This window comes from Coffea eugenioides, chromosome 8, assembly GCF_003713205.1.
Source record: "Coffea eugenioides isolate CCC68of chromosome 8, Ceug_1.0, whole genome shotgun sequence".
NCBI lineage: Eukaryota > Viridiplantae > Streptophyta > Magnoliopsida > Gentianales > Rubiaceae > Coffea > Coffea eugenioides.
Genome location: NC_040042.1, coordinates 9352554 through 9371982, shown reverse-complemented (window position 1 = coordinate 9371982; position 19429 = coordinate 9352554). Strand labels below are relative to the sequence as shown.

At 32.5% G+C, this 19429-nt stretch overlaps 1 non-coding gene across 1 annotated transcript; it reads left to right on the top strand.

Annotated features, from left to right (window-relative positions):
• The first annotated feature begins 4662 nt into the window (after nucleotides 1-4662).
• On the top strand, nucleotides 4663-4769 carry LOC113781848. The gene has a single exon (XR_003469747.1). It is a non-coding gene; the product is annotated as a small nucleolar RNA R71 (small nucleolar RNA).
• Nucleotides 4770-19429: the final 14660 nt, after the last annotated feature.

Sequence of the window (19429 nt, the reverse complement as noted above, 5' to 3'; positions counted from 1 at the left end):
GAGTTTCAATCTTTGACCATTCACTTTGAATGGAGCACCATTTTCTCCTTTTATTTCCACCGCTCCATAAGAAAATGTGTGAACTATTTCAAATTGTTCGGACCATCGAGATTTAAGCTTTCCAGGGAACAATTTAAGTCTTGAATTAAACAATAACACCTTTTGCCCTTCTTCAAAATGTTTAGGAAGAATATGTTTATCATGCCTATATTTGATCTTTTCTTTATAAATTTTGGCATTTTCATACGCATGTAGCCGGTGTTCCTCCAATTCACTTAACTCAAGTAGCCTCCTTCCACATGCAAGATTAAAATCCATGTTAATTGTTTTAATAGCCCAATAAGCTTTATGTTCAATCTCTACAGGTAAGTTACAAGTTTTTTCATAGACTAAACAATACGGCGACATCCCTAAATGTGTCTTAAATGCCGTTCGGTAAGGCCATAGTGCATCATCTAACTTTGTAGCCCAATCTTTGCGTGATTTAGTCACAGTTTTCTCCAAAATGAGCTTTATTTCTCTATTAGCTAGTTCCGCTTGTCCGTTGGCTTAAGGATGGTACGGAAGTGATGTCTTGTGCCTGCAACCATATTTAAACAATAAGGAGTCAAGTTGTTTATTACAAAAATATTTTCCTTCATCACTAACTATGGCCTTTGGGATACCAAATCTGCAAAAAAAATATTCTTTTTAAGAAACCGGAGTACAACCTTAGAATCATTAGTAGGTGAAGCAATTACCTCTACCCATTTAGAAATATAATCCACTGCTACTAAGATGTACTTATTATTAAAAGAACTAAGGAATGGTCCCATAAAATCAATACGCCAAATATCAAATAGCTCAACTTCCAAATATGTGGTTAAAGGCATTTCATTCTTTCTAGAGATGTTACTAGTTCTTTGGCATTGATCACAACTTTTAATCCAATTTCTAGCATCTCGATACATAGTAGGTCAGTAAAATTCAAATTGCTATACCTTCGCTACGGTTTTAGCTGTACTAAAATGACCTCCCGTTTCAAGTATATGACAATGCATTAAAATACTGTGTACCTCTTCTTTCGGAATACATCTTCTAATTATTTCATCTGCACAATGTTTATAAAAGAATAGTTCCTCCCAAAAATAATGTTTAGCATCATTTAAGAATTTTTTTCTTTTGTGGGAATTCAAATTACTTGGTATCACTCCACTAATTATAAAATTAACTAAATTAGCATACCATGGTGACTTTTGAATTGCCATTAAAACTTATTTGGAAATTTTTCTTTAATGGATGAATGGTCTTTTTGAGGCATATTTTTCAGTCTAAAAAGATGATAAGCAACTAAGTTCTCGGATCTCTTTTTATCTTTGATCTCTAAATCAAATTTCTGCAATAATAAAATCTATCGAATTAGTTGAGGTTTTGCATCTTTCTTATTTAAGAGATACTTGAGTACTGCATGGTCGGTATAAATGATGACTTTAGATCCTATTAAGTACGATCTAAATTTATCCAATGCAAATATCACTGCTAGCAACTTCTTCTCTATTGTTGCATAGTTGACTTGGGTTTCATTTAGCATTTTACTTGCATAATAAATGACATGAAGTCGCTTATCATATTTTTGCCCAAAAACAGCTCTAACTGCAAAATCACTCACATCACACATCAATTCGAACGGCAAGCTCCAATCCGGTGATGTTATTATCGGTGCAGAGACAAGTTCATTTTTCAACCTATTAAAAGCAAATAAGCACTCATCATTAAAGAGAAAAAGAACATCTTTTGCTAGTAATTTACATAAATGTTTAGCAATCTTGGAGAAATCCTTAATAAACCGCCGATAAAATCTTACGTGTCCAAGAAAGTTTTGAATGCCTTTTACATTGATAGGTGGAGGCATTCTCTCAATAATATTTATCTTGGTTTGATCTATCTCAATACATTGTGAAGAAATTTTGTGCTCTAAAACAATACCCTCATAAACCATTAAGTGACATTTTTTCAATTGAGTACAATGTTTGTTTCTTCACATATCTGCAAAATTAGATCTAAATTATTAAGACAATGATCATAAGTAGATCCTAATACAGAAAAGTCATCCATGAAAATTTCCATGATTTTCTCATTAAAATCAAAGAAAATTGCCATTATGCAACATTAGAAGGTGGCCGGTGCATTGCATAGTCAAAAAGGCATTTTTCGAAATGCAAAAGTGCCATAAGGACAAGTGAATGTGGTTTTCTCTTGATCTTCCAGTGTAATGACTATTTGATTGTATCCTGAAAAATCATCCAATAAACAATAAAATTCATATCCAGCCAATCTTTCTACCATTTGATCAAGAAAAGGAAGAGGAAAATGATCCTTTCTAGTAGTTGTATTCAATTTTCTATAATCAATATAGACTCACCACCCAACTATAACTCTAGAGGGAACCACTTCATCATTTTTACCACGTACTATGGTCATCCCCCCTTTCTTTGGCACTACATGAATAGGAGAAATTCAAACACTATCAGAAATTAGAAAAATTATACATACATCCAGCCATTTAAGGATTTCTACTCTTACCACTTCTTTCATATTTAGATTTAACTTTTTTTGAGTCTCAAAAACTGGTTTAGATTTTTCTTCCAACAAAATCCTGTGCATACAAATAGTTGGACTAATTTCTTTGATATCAGAAATTGTCCATCCTATAGCTTTTAAATGTTTCCTCAAAACACGTAAGAACTTTCCTAGTTGTTTTTCATCTAGTGCAGCATTGACAATTACCGGCAATGTCTCCTTTTCTCCAAAAAATGCATATTTGAGGTGTTTAGAGAGTGGTTTAAGCTCAAGCAGTGGAGCTTGCTCACAAGATGGTGGAGGTAGCTCTTTGCTCAACCCTAACTCCTCATACGCACTTCTCCTTTTGTAAGGAACCTCTGCTTGCAAAAATTCAGTCATTTTTTCAACTTGTTCCTCTTATAAGCCTACACCATTAAGACATCAAGAGAATCATCATCAAGATTAATTTGGCTCATCGCTAATGCCAACTCATCACATATGTCAACAGAATAAACATGATCGGTAAAAGAGGGATACTTCTCCACTTTATTTAAATCAAACTCCACTTCCTCTTCATCAATTTAGAACTTGAACTTACCACGTTTAATATCTATTATTGTACCTGCAGTGGCCAGAAATGGTCTACCAAGTATAATAGGTACATTGACATCTTCCTCCATATCTAAAACTACAAAATCAACAGGAATAATGAATTTCTGCACTTTAATAACCACATTTTCCCATATGCCCATTGGATGTCTAATAGATCTGTCAGCCAATTACAAGGAAATGTTAGTATGTTTTAACTCTTTCAACCCCAATTGCCTAGCCACAGTTAAAGGGATCAATGAAACACTTGCACCAAGGTCACACAGTGCTTTAGAGAATTTTATGTTACCGATAGTGTAAGGAACTGTGAAACTACCCGGATCTTTCAACTTTGGTGGCAATTTATTTTGTATGATGGCACTACATTCTTCCGTTAATACAATTGTCTCACTATCTACTAACCTCTTTTTCTTAGTCATTATCTCCTTGAGAAACTTTGCGTATGAAGGAATCTGCAAAATAGCATCAACAAAAGGAATGTTAATATGTAATTATTTGAAAATGTTGACAAACTTCTCAAATTCTTTGTCATTTCTTGAAGGTTTCAATCTTTGTGGAAATGACACCGGTGGAGGAATTTGTGTTGCCTCTTCAATTTGTGGTTCACGCTCTTCCACCTTTTTTTTCCCGTCAGTTTTCTTACTATGCTCTCCTAACTCACTCAATTGCTTGTTTCTTTTTTTTCATAATTTCTTTCACTTTCAACTACATGTGGCTCACCTATTTCCTTACCACTTCGGAGGGTTATGGCCTTCACATGCTCCCTTGGATTCACCTCAGTCTTGCTAAGTAAATCCCCTTGATTTCGATTATTAATCGCATTAGCGATTTGGCCTAATTGGACCTCTACATTTCTATACATATTGGTGATTTGGTCCATCCTTCCCTCAATTCTTTCAAACCATTGAGTAGTGGTGCTAGCTAACTTTTCAATTTTAGTATTTGATACATTTGCCAGCTTTTCAATTGCCAATTCCCAAACTGGTTTGGACTCCGAAAATGGTTGCTTTGGTAGAAAATTCGGTGAATTAATTGGTCTTTATTGGTTCCCTTGGTCCTTCCATCCAAAATTCGGGTGATTACGCCATCCTTAATTATAGGTATTGGAGTATGGATTATTTTGGGAGTGGACAGTTGTAATTGTTGAGATATTGAACCTGGTCGCTGCTAGAACACATAGAATCATAATGATTTCCGCCGCAAGTAGTACAACATGCAACAACTACTTCTTGATTAGAACTAGAACCAACTTGCCTATTAAGCATCTTAACCACATTATCCATCTTTGCACTTAGCATATTCAAGATATCTAATTCAAGCATACCTGCGGTTCTCCTTGTATTACCTTGCTCATTGGCCCATTGATAGTTATTTGCAGCCGTTTCTTCAATCAATTGTTGAGTTTTCTCGTCTGATTTTCCTATCAATGCTCTTCCCGCTGCCGCATCTACATGCGTCTTTGTTGGATAAGTGAGACCATTGTAAAATGTTTGCACTATCAACCAATCTGGTAAACCATGATGAGGACATCTTCGTTGTAATTCCCGATAGCGCTCTCAGACTTCATACAATGTCTCTCCTTCCTGTTGAGAGAAGTTAGTTATATCCATTCTGAGTTTAGCAGTTTTTCCAGGTGGAAAGAACTTATTAAGAAAAGCTTTAGCTAAATCAGCCCAAGTAGTAAAAGTATTTGGAGGATGAGATTGTAACCAAACCTTGACCTTGTCCCTTAGCGAAAATGGAAACAATTGAAGTTTAATTGCATCATCACTAACACCATTAAACTTAATTGTATCACAGATTTCAAGAAATATTGACAAATGAGAATTTGAATCTTCGGTAGTTGTTGTACCATTTGAATCAGTGATGGTTTAATTTCAAAATTATTAACATTTACCGTTGGTCTTGCGATGCTAGTTTGAGATTCTTGTGTCCCCGGTAAAACAAAATCTCGTAGACCTCGTCTATTTGGTTTGTTTTCTGTCATTTCTTCCTCAAACGATAGCTCTATCAAAATTTTCTCTATCGGCTACCAAGCCTCTTGTTCCTCTTGATGTGATATATCTCTCTTTTGTCTCCGAAGTGTCCTCTCAATTTCTGGATCGAAAGGTGCAACTTCTCGATGTGTTCGGTGCATACATTGCAAATAGAAATAAGAGAAATTATGCAGCTTTAATTGTCAACAACTAAATTAATGCAAAATCAACTATAAACAACTTAAATGAAAATATCTAAATTAATAAAGATGATTAGACCCTAATATTGCCGCTCCCCGGCAACGGCGCCAAAAAGTTGACGGGATTTTTTATATCAATGCAAGTTTAAATTCTAATTTTACCCGTTGGACTGTAAGTATATATGTCACTTAGTAGTTTTGGGCAAATATCAAGTCGATCCCACAAGGAGCAATTTAAACAAGTACTAAACCCTTATTTCTCTATTATTTAGACTTATTGATAAATGTGAGCAGAGAAATCATAATCCTATTGTCTATAAATCTATTTTAACAAATGCTAAATGCAAATGGATAAATTTCACTTAAGAATGAATCTAGGGATGTAGATTCCACTTATAGCATAAACAACACAAATGAATAGATTTATATCTTGTTATTATTCTTGTTTAACCAGGGATTCATTTCCGATATTACCAACCTTCATTCTCATGATAAAATGGCCTAGAATTAGCCAGTTTTTCCTATTTTCATGGTGAAATACTACTACTACTTTGTTTTCTTTCATGAAATGCTAAGTAATCCACTTAAGTGTAAATCTATTTTCATGAACATACAGCTCAAGCTCTACTCATATGTTTCCATTGTTACTACCAATTATCATTGAATAATAACAACTATAAACATATTATTGGTGATCAAACAATAACAAGCAATTACAACTGCACAAATAGACAATTTAATACAAGATATAACAAATGTAAATCACATTCAATTCATATCATTTAGTCATAAGTTTCATCTACTTTCTAGATAAAGAAACTTAGCTACTCATGAATGATATAACAATCAAACTCACAAATTTATTAATGCAAAACATCATAAAGTACAAGTACAAGAAATATAAAAAAAAGCTTAGCCAATTAATGGTGAAACCCTCAATCTTCTGCTATGTTCTTGTACAAGATGATTACAAGTGAAGTCTCCAAGTACTTCTTTAAAAACTTCTATCTGGAGAGAAAATATTACAAGATGGAAAACTCCTTACGTATGATGATGCTTCTTCTCCTTGGTTCTCTGCATAAAAGGTGGTGAAAAGCACCTTTTCTCTCCTTCATGATTCTAACAACTAAGATTTTGTTAAAGAAAGTCAAAAGACATGTTATTTTGACTTATCAATATCTCATTTTGTCTTTCATTTTGTTGCAGAAGCATGTGCCACTGAATTCTCTCACTCAAGATAACTGGAAAGTTGTGTGAAAAGTGAGAAAAAATGGCTGTGCCACTTACAGCAGAGAGAGGCAGATCCGAGCCTCGGATCCGAGGGGTGCAGAACGTTCCGAGCTCGTATCAATGCTGATCTGAGGCCTTTCTCTTAATGATCCGAGCTCGGATCATTTGGTCTTGGATGCACTGCTCCAGAAGAACAGACGAGGGCTCGGATCTCTCTTTGTTCATACGGATCCGAGCTCGGATCCGTTTGGTCAATTTCCAGTTTTTTTTTTTCGCTTCTTTCCTTTTTCTTCATTTTTGCTCCTAGTTTCTTTTGTACTTTATCCTCTGGACGAACTTTACATTTTCTTCATCTCGTGCATGAATTTCATACATCAATATCCTTTACAATTTCACAAATTTTAGGCATTAATCCACTCATTTATTATGTTTTGAATACTTAAACAATATTTAAATAATTATCACCAAAAGAGTTCAAATATGGTTTTAATTTTCTCAAAACATCTCAAAAGTTCATGCCAGCTTTGTACAAAATGTACGTTAAATATTCTTTTATCAGTGCAGTAGCACAATTATTGAATGTGGTGGACCTTCAGATTAGAATTTTGGAGGCTGATTAGTTTCCAAAGCACTGTTATTACACAAAATACAACCTTGAGTTGTGGAAGGAGTATTCTTTCAAGAGGCATTGTGAAGGTCTATACAGGTTAATTGATAGCAATGTTAGGCAGTGGGGAGGATATCATATAAAATTGTGTCGAAAAGAGCAAATTATGTTAGTTTTATGGGTTGTTATCCGATAAATTCATGATAGTTTGGATAAGATTACCAGATTTCTTATGTTCTATGTTTGGTTGATTCTTTTTCAGAATGGAGTGAAACAAATGACAGTACGCACTTGTCAAAGATATGCACATCATATTATGCAAATTCTTTCTTTTGGATAATTTGGTAGATTTTGGTGTTTTTGATTTTGGAGGGGAGAGTGCACTATGGAATGTCTCTAAAGCTCATATCAATTGCCTTCATGTGGGATTGCTTTCTAAGTAGTGTATAGTAACATATGCTAGTATATGTGCATAACTTACGTTTAGTATCTTATCCATTGGTATTAGCCTTAAGTTTCTTTTATTCATCTGCAAGGCTATGAGAAAGAAATGGCAGAGGTAGAAAATAGTGGTATTAGTGAATAGAAGAGTGAAAGTGAAGATATGCTGCAAGGGATTTCTTTTATTCCTTGTGTGATTGTCATGAGTTCTTGTTCGTTCTATACAGTTGGAAGATGTGCAACGAGGGATTGCTATGCTCGAAGGTGATTTCTCAGATTTTACATTCTTATTTTTACCTTGTCAATGTCCAAGTGCTCTAAAATCTTTTTTTTTTTTTCGTTTGTTTAACATCAAAATCTGGTTCTTTGCATAATTTGTGTCCCCTTTTTTCCCCCTAAACACTAAATCTTATCGAATATTTTCAGCATCTTGCAAATAGTTGTCGTTCCTTGTGTTTCTCTGTTACTTATATGCATGTTCAGTCACATTTAACTTACAAAACGAAGCAAACAGAACAACTTTATACCTTATATTTTGATCCATGTTTAGTTCTCATAACCTCCTCTTCTTATTATTATTTTTTTAAACTCTTTTGCCAAAAAAATTTTAAACTATTTAGGCATTGCAGCATAATGTGTCCAGTTTCTATGTAGTACTATGATGGATTGTGATGATATATCCATCTCCACATCTTTTTTTGGGAACTTGGACTGATGTAGTGGTTTTTTACATCTTGGTTTGTTGTATTTGCTTTTCCTTGGGATGATTTTTTCAAAAAATGGCGGTTTAGTGTTTTTTGCTTGGTTTTCTCTTCTGTGCATGCAAAGTTGTTTTCTTTTTTTTTTTTGCTTTGATTTGTGGTTGTAGGCCTTGAAGAATTGGTTATTTAGTGAGTTATATACTCATTTTCTTCTTTAAATTTCACTTTAAACTGCACTCCATTTTTCAGTCTCTCTCATAAGCAGAATAACAAATATATGGTAATAGGTGGCTGGCTTAATCAGATGTATAATTTATATACTAGAGAGCAGAAATTAGCATTGAAATTTCTCTCTTTGATTGTGTCGTGTTGATCTCCTAATCATATTATTTTCAAGTACTTGCTTCTATGAAATGTTGAAGAACAATTTAGAGATGAGTTGATTAAAACTCGGATACAAATTACATCTAATTGAATTACAACTCGGTTTCAAAATTAACTAAGGTTGTGATTTGATTGTTTGATCTATAGTTACATCATTGTCTTAATCTTCTCCAGCTTCTTTTTTGTGTTTAGATTTCCAATTTCTTGGACTCTGGCTTCAGAATCAGTAGATTGCTCCTATAATCCTTTTGTGTTCTCCGTGAGAAGATCTTTGGTGGTTTGAAACGGTAGTGCATTTTTTTCCCTTGGGAGATTTTTTTAAAAAAACTGGTGGTTTAGTGCCTTTTGCTTGGTTTCCTCTTCTTTTTCTCGTTTTTGTGCATGCAAATTTATTTTTTTTTTTTTTTGTAATGTTTTGTTTTGATACTTTGGTGGTTCCAAGGCTTGAAGGATTGGTCATTTGTGATTAATTAGTGGATTCCATAAGAAATAGGTTCTGATTGATGAGAATCCAATTTTCATTGTAGTTTTGAATTTTTTACCTCAAATTTTTGGGTTTAATTGCTTTTGGTGTTTGACAATATGATATATGAAGGAAATTTTGTGCTTGTTGTCTCTTGATTTTGTATAAAATGGAAATTCTTTGTGCGTCTATTTTTCTATTGAAGGAATAGAATTTGGATTGTGAAAAATGATGTTCTTAATGGTTGTCATGGTCTTGTGCATATTTTACATTGTGGTACTGATATTTTGCAATGGAGTCAAGAGATTAATTTACATTGTGGGGTATATTGGCTATTCATACTTATGCGGTTTATGATTATCCTTGTGATTTTTTGCTACAGAATGTTGAACTGGGTGATCATGTGGTTGAGCAGCTAAGAAGAAGGAATTCATGTAGTCTGATTAGGAGTGTGACTCAATGTTAAATTGATTATTGTAATCTTTTAATTTGTTCAGCCTTTTTCTAGAGGACAGTTTAGGAGATATTTTTAGTTAAATGTGTAGTTATACTTGTTATAAAGAACTCAACCACAGATATTTTGTAGTAGCTAGGTTGTTGATTAATATGGCTCAAATGCCATTTCCGTTGTACGCCGCTTACTTTTTTGTGTGTTTGTGTACAGTTTTTTTGCATTTTATACTAATCTGTTTTGTGGGTGATCATTTGTAACTGCCAAATTCTTGGCTTGCAATAAGAGCGGGTTTTAAATTACAAGCAAATAAATGAACTACTTTAAGAAGGGAAGAAGTAATTTTGTATTTCGTAAGTAAAGTCACCACACATTGCTTCACATAGCAGATTTTGTGTTGCATTTAGCATTAGAAGCTTGATGTTTAGCAAGTTGTTGGAATTATTAAGCGAATCAAGGTTTCATAATGCATGTTTAGACCCAAAATTGGTCATTAAGCTATTGACTGTACCTATCCAATTTTGATAGTAAATGTTTGAATGTTTTTCTGTAACTTTGATGTCCTCTTTTTCTTTTTCAACTAATAATTAATCAGTGCAATTTCTTTTATAAATAGTTTTTATATGCAAAACAAATTACGGAACAGATTTAACTCTGTACACTACATGTTCAAGGATCTATTCCTTTTGGATTTTACTAATAATCAGCATATCTTTTTTGGATAAATTATTATTTTTAATACTTCATATATTTTGATTTTTTCTCAATATAAAATTGGGTAGGGCATTTTACATTTCCATCGTACGAAGCGCGTTCATGCCTCCTAATTGTAATTAAAGTTGTTAAAAAACTTGTAGCAGACAAACTTAGCTAAAAACTTGCTTACCAAACAAGACCTTTGTTATGAGTAAGTTTTGAAAAAGAAAATTAGATATACTTCTATGAAAAGAGAAACTATTTTTGGAATGTATTTTATAATTTTGTTAATAATTAATATCCATGATCAAAAGATTGGAGGCACTAAATAAAACACATAGGTAAATCATTGGGAGATCTATATTAAATAGTTATCAATTAGTACGCTATCTATATATGTAGTAGGAAAATATATATTTTTCAAGAGAGAATAAAACTCTAACTAAAAAAATTTAGGAGAGAAGAAAACTCTCACTAGATAACCCTAAGACAGAAAAAACTCTCACTAGAAAATCTTAGGAGATATCTTATTCACACAATTAAAAAAAAAAAAAGCTATAGAGAGGGCTTCTCTAATGAAAAAAGATCAAAAAAATATGATCTCTCTCCCATAGGAGAGTTGAAGGGAGTTTTATTTAGAGAGTTTTTTTTCTAAAGAGAAGGAGGAGAGGAGGAGGAGAGAAGGGGTTAATTTGAATGATTATTTCTTTTCTTTTGATAATTAATACGCTGCCTATGTAGTAGGAATACATATAATGAGTAAATTTTATATACACTGACAATGTATACACTATTACCATTGGATCTATAACACGTGTAAAAATTAGATTTTAAATTCAAATTTTATATAATTGTCATTCATCCAAAATTGATAGTGTATATACTACTATTAGTATAAAAAGGATTAATCTATTTTTTTTTATTCAAATGTTTGACTGAGAGAATATTCTTAGGTCCCTTAACTCAATTTAGTAAGAAAATGTATATACAATCTCATCTTTAGCCTTAATTGTAAATATTTGCTGCTTAAACTTCACCGCAAGTCGATGGAAATTTCTGCAACCAAGAAAGGTTTCTCCCTTCATATTAGTACAGAATTCATTACTTCAAACTACTTCAGTTAGGCTTTGCTTGGATTGAGAAATTTGATTAAGAATTTAAAATCCCTCAAATCATTTTAATTCTTTAGATATCTTAAGAGACATTTGGATTTGTAATTTACAGATTGTTTAAATGCATTTTGAATACTAAAATAATTGATAATTTATAAATCCAAATAACTTTAAAATAATATAAATAACTAGAAAAAATATGAAAGGATTTTAAATTTTTCGTCAGATCTCAAACGCAACCTAAATTAATGAACACTAGTTTGCATTGGACTGTTTGGTCAGTTACATTGGTTTGCAAAGCTGTTTCTGCCTTGACATATGGGCCAGAAATGTCGGTCAAAGTGATCTGCACAGGTCCATGTATCCAACTCATGTCATGGGTCTGCGAGTCTTCTACCATTTTCAGTCCCCTTGGAAAGTTCAGGTATACGAGGCCCATCATTTACATTTTTATTTTATTTTTACACAGCTGCTGAATTTCTTTCAGCTTTTAGGTAAACTTTTACATCCAAACCCAAACAAATAGGTCAACATAATTGTGTCCATGTAGAATAATTTTTACAGAAAATATTATTGTAACACTTTTGTTTAGAATATATTCTATCAATTGTTTTTTTTTTAGAGAAGGTGAACTCATGAGAGATGCCATCAGAGCTCCTAGAGGAATTCAAAAAAAAAAAAGAAAGAAAAGAGAATAAGACGAAAAGAAAAGAAAAACTAGAGTAGGTCTAAGGAATTAACTAATGTTTGCCAAGTGGATTTAGACTGTCTAGCTAGTTTTTGCAAAGGAATTAACAAATGGTGCAATTCGAATATATTTAGACGAGGCTCGATGTTGGACAGCACCCTCGGCATACAATACGGAATTTCCTTGGCATTTTCCTTATCTTTACAAAAATATATTACTATAAAATATAATCATATTTCTTCCCCTTTTTTTTTTTGTAATGCCTGACCATCTTTTACATTTTTTAATTTTTTTTTCTTTTTGGTGATTGATTGTGTATTTAATTATGGTAGCACCGCTCAATTTCTTTCAGCTATCAGACAAAAATCATATCCAAATCGAAACGAAAGGTTCTACAAAATTTGCGTTTTGGTATGCAGAGTTCAAATTTGGTAGTAATGTCTCTTTTACATTTTTTTTCTTTTTTATTTTCTTCCAAGAGCTAAACACTTAACTGTAAACCTATGTTCCTTGTTAGTCTCAGACTCTCAGCTAAACATTAAACGCGAGGGATACATTATTGACTAAAGAATTTTTTTTTAACCACTGATTTATTTGTAGATGTCAATATTTATCTGTTATGTTTGCAAATTTACACCCTCTGTCTTTCTTGTGGGTGTCCGCCTTTGGGCATTTTAAAGCATATTTTTTTATTGAATCCCTAGTCATAAGAGGAGAAACTCCTCGAGCTTTTTCTTCTACTATTACTCTCCCATGCATAAACAATATGAAAATTTTGACTCGCCAAATCACCTGACTTGTATTTTAAATGAAATTATTGTTATTTGCTGTGCTCAGGAAATCATCATGTTAACCTATATAACCCATATGCAGATCAGCTCCAAATTGATTTTTCCTTGTAAATTGCTGGTATCTTGACATATTCAGGATGGGAGTTCCAATCACTTTGGGTGAAAGGTCACATATACTCCATGGGCAATTTTTGAGTTCCAAAAGAATTTCAAGGATGCGAATTACACTTTCTTGTATTTTTTTACTTTCTCTAATTAATCTTAAATTTTCAATTGTGGATGGCCTAAAGTAATAGCATTATGAGAAAAAAACTAGAACTGTAGTCAAATCCCAATACCTTCTTTATTTAATCCAATCTCTAGCAAATGGCTAAATTCATATCGATTGAGTATGGTATAAATTAGGTAATAGTGTTGGTCTTTTCCACACTTATAGGACAGTTAGAGGTGGCAAAATTGACGGAATGGACGGGATTTGCTTGGATTTGAGATGGAACCGAATCATATGGGTTTGGACCTAACCTTACTCATATGTGTTTTGGAACTAACTTAGACAGGATCAGTCTGGGATGGATTTAGATTGATCCCGCTCAATATCCAAATCTATTTTCTACATATTTTGTTTCCTTTAATTCATTTTTTATTTTTTTATATAATTTTAATATTTTTGATTTATTAAATTTCTTTTAGTTTTATTAAATAAACATGCAAGTGCTTTATACTCAGGATTCCCACCAAAAATTGGATTAACAAATAAAGGAAAAGATAGATATACAGCCATATTCCAACATATATCAAGATGGCCAAGGTACTTAGGGTGTTGAACATTTATCCTCATCATTGTCCAAGGATGACAGGTCTAAACTGACTGAAATGTTGGAAATTCTTGTGGATAATGACTAGGAAGACTACTAGATTACATTCGCAGGTATGACTATAAAAATTGTTAAAAATAATTTTTGAATCTAAGACTCCGTTTGGATTGGCTATTTTTTCAAAAAATAAGTTTTTCAAATACAATGTTACAGTAATATACAATAACTTAAAAAACATCCCATCCATATTAGTATATCAAATATTTCAAAAAAAATTTATAGTAAAAATTTTTCATATACACTGCTACAATAAAATATTTCAAAAATACCCCCCAAAAACAGCTAAAAATGATATAGAGCGAAAATATTCGGATGTATATCGGAAAATTCCCAATAATTCAAAGTAAAGTTTAAGAAACAATATTCGGAGGAAGATGATAATTTGAACCGATGTTGAAACAATTAGTGTATGCAAAGCTTTTTGGCAATGGAGATGGTCTTTTATTGAGGAGAAAGTAGTGAGTTTCCTAATAGTGTAGTAGTACAATTATTGAATGTGGCGGACCTATAGATTACAAATTTTCCAAGCAATTGTATGATAAAGTAGAATGAAATTATTACTGCATGCCTTTTCAGGTTGTCTAGTGATAAACTTTTGAACATGGGGACCCAAATTAGATTCCATCCTAGAAATTTGGCTCACGAGTGGGAACTTGGAAGCTAACTGTGAACTTCACCGGTAGAAAAAGTGAAGGATGATGATAACCATGCTTCTTTTGTTTTTGCTTATGCAGTTAAGCTTTTTTTTTTCACAAGATTATTTTAAGTTGAAAATAAAGATACTAAAATGAAATTATGAGAAATTCACAAGATAAAATGAAGCTGAAGAAGGAGATGTTAAAATAAGTTTTAGGACAAGTTATATCAACCTAATTTTTGGAAGTCTTACGGGTGATAGAGAATTCTTAGCATTATCTTCCGATCTTGAACTGATTGAGAAGGTTGAAATATTGACCAATGGGGTACTAAATTATTGTCGTTTTTGTCCTAATGATTGTCAACAAGAGTTCGCTCAAATAATAAGGTTTAAGTATTTTGTAGGAAAGTTTAGTCTGTTTTCAAGTCCTATCCTTAATATCTTTTTCATGGTAGGCTGTTTGTGGTTACAACCATATGATCTCGCTGAAAATTATTGAACATGTGATTTTTTCTTATTCTGGAGTAAGATAACTTCTCTTCCAAAACATTTCACTGCCACAGAAAACATGTTTTTGTTCAATTATTCCATGATTCTCTCCTAAGATCAACATTTGCACCTATTAACCAAGTAAGTTGAAATTTCTCAAATATGGTATAGGAATTTTTTGTTTTACTTTACCAAAAGTAAATGATCATTTTTTCTTTTTATACATGTTTGCTTGAGGTTTATGTATAATTTTAATCCAAATCATGAAAAAGTTATGCATAACTTTAGAAACTATAATGAAGTTATGTGAAAAAAGTTAAATCACAATGGGGTAAAGTGCATTTTGCCCTTTTATGTATGTCCGCTTTAGGTTACTTCACATCATGTGTCAAATGGTCGAAACCTTATGTAAACTCATATTATACCTGCAGTATACGTTCTTACACTTAGTCCTAAATAACTATAACATTATGTACATTTTGAAAATATTCTGAAATACTTATACTTTATACCTAATAGCATAAGGCACGTAAAAAAGTTTAAAATATTATAGCTCTCAAACAGTTACCATTTGTAATAAACTCTAAAATTTATGATGCGACTATGACATATCTCATGAGTCATGCAGAAAATAACAAACTATTTTTATCCTAATTTGTTTTTTACATTTGTACATATAAAGCCTCAACGATGTCAAAAGTTACTGATTTAATATCTTACTTTGAAAAGAAGAGATAAAATTGATATTCATGTAGTATAGCATGTGGAAATTATAGTAATTTTACTCGTATATTTAGTTGTGTAATTCGTGGATATGCTTATATTATTCATTTAGTGTAGGATGTGAATTGGGTATGTGGGATACTGTGATTATGGAGTGGGAGCTGGGGGACGTGGGAAGCAGAGGTAAAAGCGCGTAATGTGTTTCCGATTCATAGGAAATGTGTTTTTGTTCAATCATTCTATGATTCTCTCTTAAGAACAGCATTTACGACTATTTAATCAGTAAGTTGAAATTTCTCGAATATGATACAGGAAATTTTTTTTTTTATTTTACTTACCAAAAGTTAATGAACCTTTTTCTTTTTATTTGTTTTGTGGAGAGTTTGAAATTGATCATTGGGATTCTTGATTGTCTTCTTTTTCCAGAGAAATTGGATTCACGGGGGATTTCATCACAACCCGTCCAAAAATGTTTGAAACATTATAGTTCTCAAATAATTACCAATTGCATTAAATAGTGGTTGAGTCAGGAGGACCTGAGGTCAGTAGGGGCAAAAGATAGAATAGTAAAGGACAAAATTATGTAGATCATGTACTAAAATCATTGCTATATAAAGATATTATTTTCGATTAAATACTTTACAATGAAAATTTTGAAATGAAACAAGGTTAAAATTTTGATAGATTTTACTCGTAATATTGAAACATGATTTTGAATTGTAAAGTAAAAGATAAAAGACATTTTAACTTATTTCAGATTTTTTAGAGGGGAAAATTGAAGGAAGAGAGCATTTTTAAAAATTGTCAAATGGGGAGAAAAAAAATGGTCACGAAGACTTGAAACGAGCTTCCCCTGACTTGTAATGATCATGACAAATTTGTTATGCATACAATTTTGAAAAAGAAATGAGATATACTTCTGTAAAAAGAGAAAATATGTTTTGGAGCTTATTTTATAAAAGAAATGTTATTTGTACTCCAATTTTTGTTAATCACACTTTCACTACCATTTTTATCATATGGCTCTCATTTATTAGACTCTATCATAAAATAAATGGTGAGAGTGCAATCAACCAAAAAATGAGTGCAAATAACATTTTTGTTTCATAATTTTGTTAATAATCAATACCATGATCAAAAGAATGGAGACACTAATAAAACATATAGGTAAAATATTAGGAGATCGACCTATTCTCAAACTTTAAATAGGTAGTACGGCGCAGCTGCTTTGTTGGGCCGCGCCACGGAATCAAGAACTCCAAGTGGGCCATATGGCAAATGGTTATCAATTAGTACCCTATCCATGTCGAACGAAAACGTACAATTTTTTTTTATTCAAATGTCCAGCTATGGGAGTATTCTCGGGTCCCTTAACTCAATTTAGGAAGAAAATGTATATACAATCTTATCTTTAGCCTTGATTGTAGATATTTGCTACTTAAAATTGACCGCAAGTGGATGGAAACAACTACAACGAGGAAAGGTTTCTCCCTTCGTATTAGTACAGAGTTCATTACATCAAACTATTTCAGTTTGCATTTAGATTGAATGATTTGACAAGGATTTGAAATTTTCTCAAATCCCTTTAGTTGTTGAGATTATTTAAAAGGTATTTGAATTTGTAAATCATCAATTAATTTAGCATTGAAATGTGCTTTTGATAATTTGTGAAATACAAATTCAAATATTTCTTAAACAATTCAAACAACTAGAACAATTCTGGTGAATTTGAAATCCTTTGTTAAATTCCTCAGTCCAAACGAAGATACTACAATTAATAAATAAGCAAATTACCCATATAGCCACTAAACTTTTTGAGTGGTTAAAATTTGGTCACTCAACTATTAATAGTATATTTTTATTCAGTAAATTATTAAAAGTGTAAGTTTTGGATCATTTCATCTAATTTCACTGTTAACTCTACTAGACTAAAGGGTCTATATGGTTCATGAGACACACTATTAATAGTTAGATTTAGTAGAGTTAACGGCGAATCAGATGGAATGGTAAAAGTTTATATATTTTTTTAGTTCAATTGATAAAAATATACTATTGATAGTTGAGTGGCCAAATCTTGATTATTTTAAAAGTTCAATGGTTACCAAGTAATTTGCTCTAGATCAACACTAGTTTGCATTGGACTGTTTGGTCAATTGCTTTGGTTTAGAAAGCTGTTTCCGCATTGACTTGAGGGCCAGAAATCTCACTCAAAGTTCTCTATAGAGGCCCATGTATCCAGATCACATCATGGGTCTGCAAGTCTTCTAAAATCCTGGGCTGCCTTGGGAAGTACAGGTATATGAGGCCCATCATTTACATTTTTAATTTTGTCTTTTTGGTGAATTCAAGTTATATGGTATTCTGATTGCAGTTAGCACATGCTATTGTGCACTTATGGTACCACTATCGTGTTTTTGTCAAGAATAATCAATAAAAAAAATACTAGTGTAACATTTTTTGTTTAGAGTATATTCTCTCAATTATTTTTTAGAGAAACTAACATAACATATAGTCGACGACTGCATAACTTTTAACTAATTTTTTCTTCCGTTCATATTTTACACATGAAAATGACTAGAATAAGGGCAATTGAGGCATTATGGCTTGTCTGTGAATAGTGACTACAATGATGAGGGGTATTGGGATATCGACGATCCATTTGGTTATGTATTATAGCTGTGACCTTAGGGTTGGGTCTCTTTTGTTTAATTCTTCCTATATCGTAATTAAGTCGTAACTCCGAAGAAATCCAATAAGTCGAGTCCGACAGAGATTGAAACTATTCTTTAAGCGAAGATTGTTAGGCTGAAAATGGTGCACATGACCTATCAGATGGTACAAATTAGTACCCGACCTATAACAAGCTGCAAATACATGCCAGCATAAGAATCTGAATTCAACTCACTTGCCACATGTACATGTGTCATTCCCAAACTTGACAATCTGCGTATTGCCACCCTTTCTATTATTGCGTCGGCCAGTGATAATGTAATAAAATTTACATCTGTGATCATATAATTGTACCGAATCCATCATTGCCTTTAGTTCATTTTTCAAGAATGGCTTGTATATTTCTTTAGAAAAAACATATATCATGTTGAAAAGCCAATTTCCGCTTCAATGTAAAGAGTTCAAAAGTTTGGTTAAAGGTAAACTATACGCATGCTGTTATTGGTAATAACCGAATATTATGTAATACATTGTTGAAACACTCGGTTACATTCATCAATGTGTGGCCCTACTGATATCTTCCATCCTTGTATAATACCCATTGTTCCAGTTTGATAAAACAGCCATTCGACCATTTATATGCCTCTTCATTTAACAGTCATATTTGTTCCATAAATGTCTCATATTTTTTGTCTTGATTTGCTGCTCCAGTAACCCATCTAAGATCCTTCAATCTAAACAATGACATTTGATCAATGGTAAAACTCATATTTGGTGTATTAATACTATATATTAGTGTATATTCACTCCGAAATTTCTGCGTAAAGTTGCTTTGCATGTGTACTAAATAGTATCGGTGCACAACCATCGGTTCCTTTCACTCCGACAAAGTATTCATAGCCTGTGTTATGCTTTGTGCCTATCCGAAATGACACATATATTTTCCACCTCACAACACACATGACGTCGAAATATGACATGAACCATGCCCAACTCCAATTTGTCTCCTCGTCTACAAGTGCGATGAAATCGGCCACTGCCAATTGGAGGCATCAAAGCTAACAGCAACTAATAATTTTTCTTTGTATGTGCTCTTTATAAATGTGCCGTCAACACAAATAACTGGTTTAAGGTGTCAAAATAAC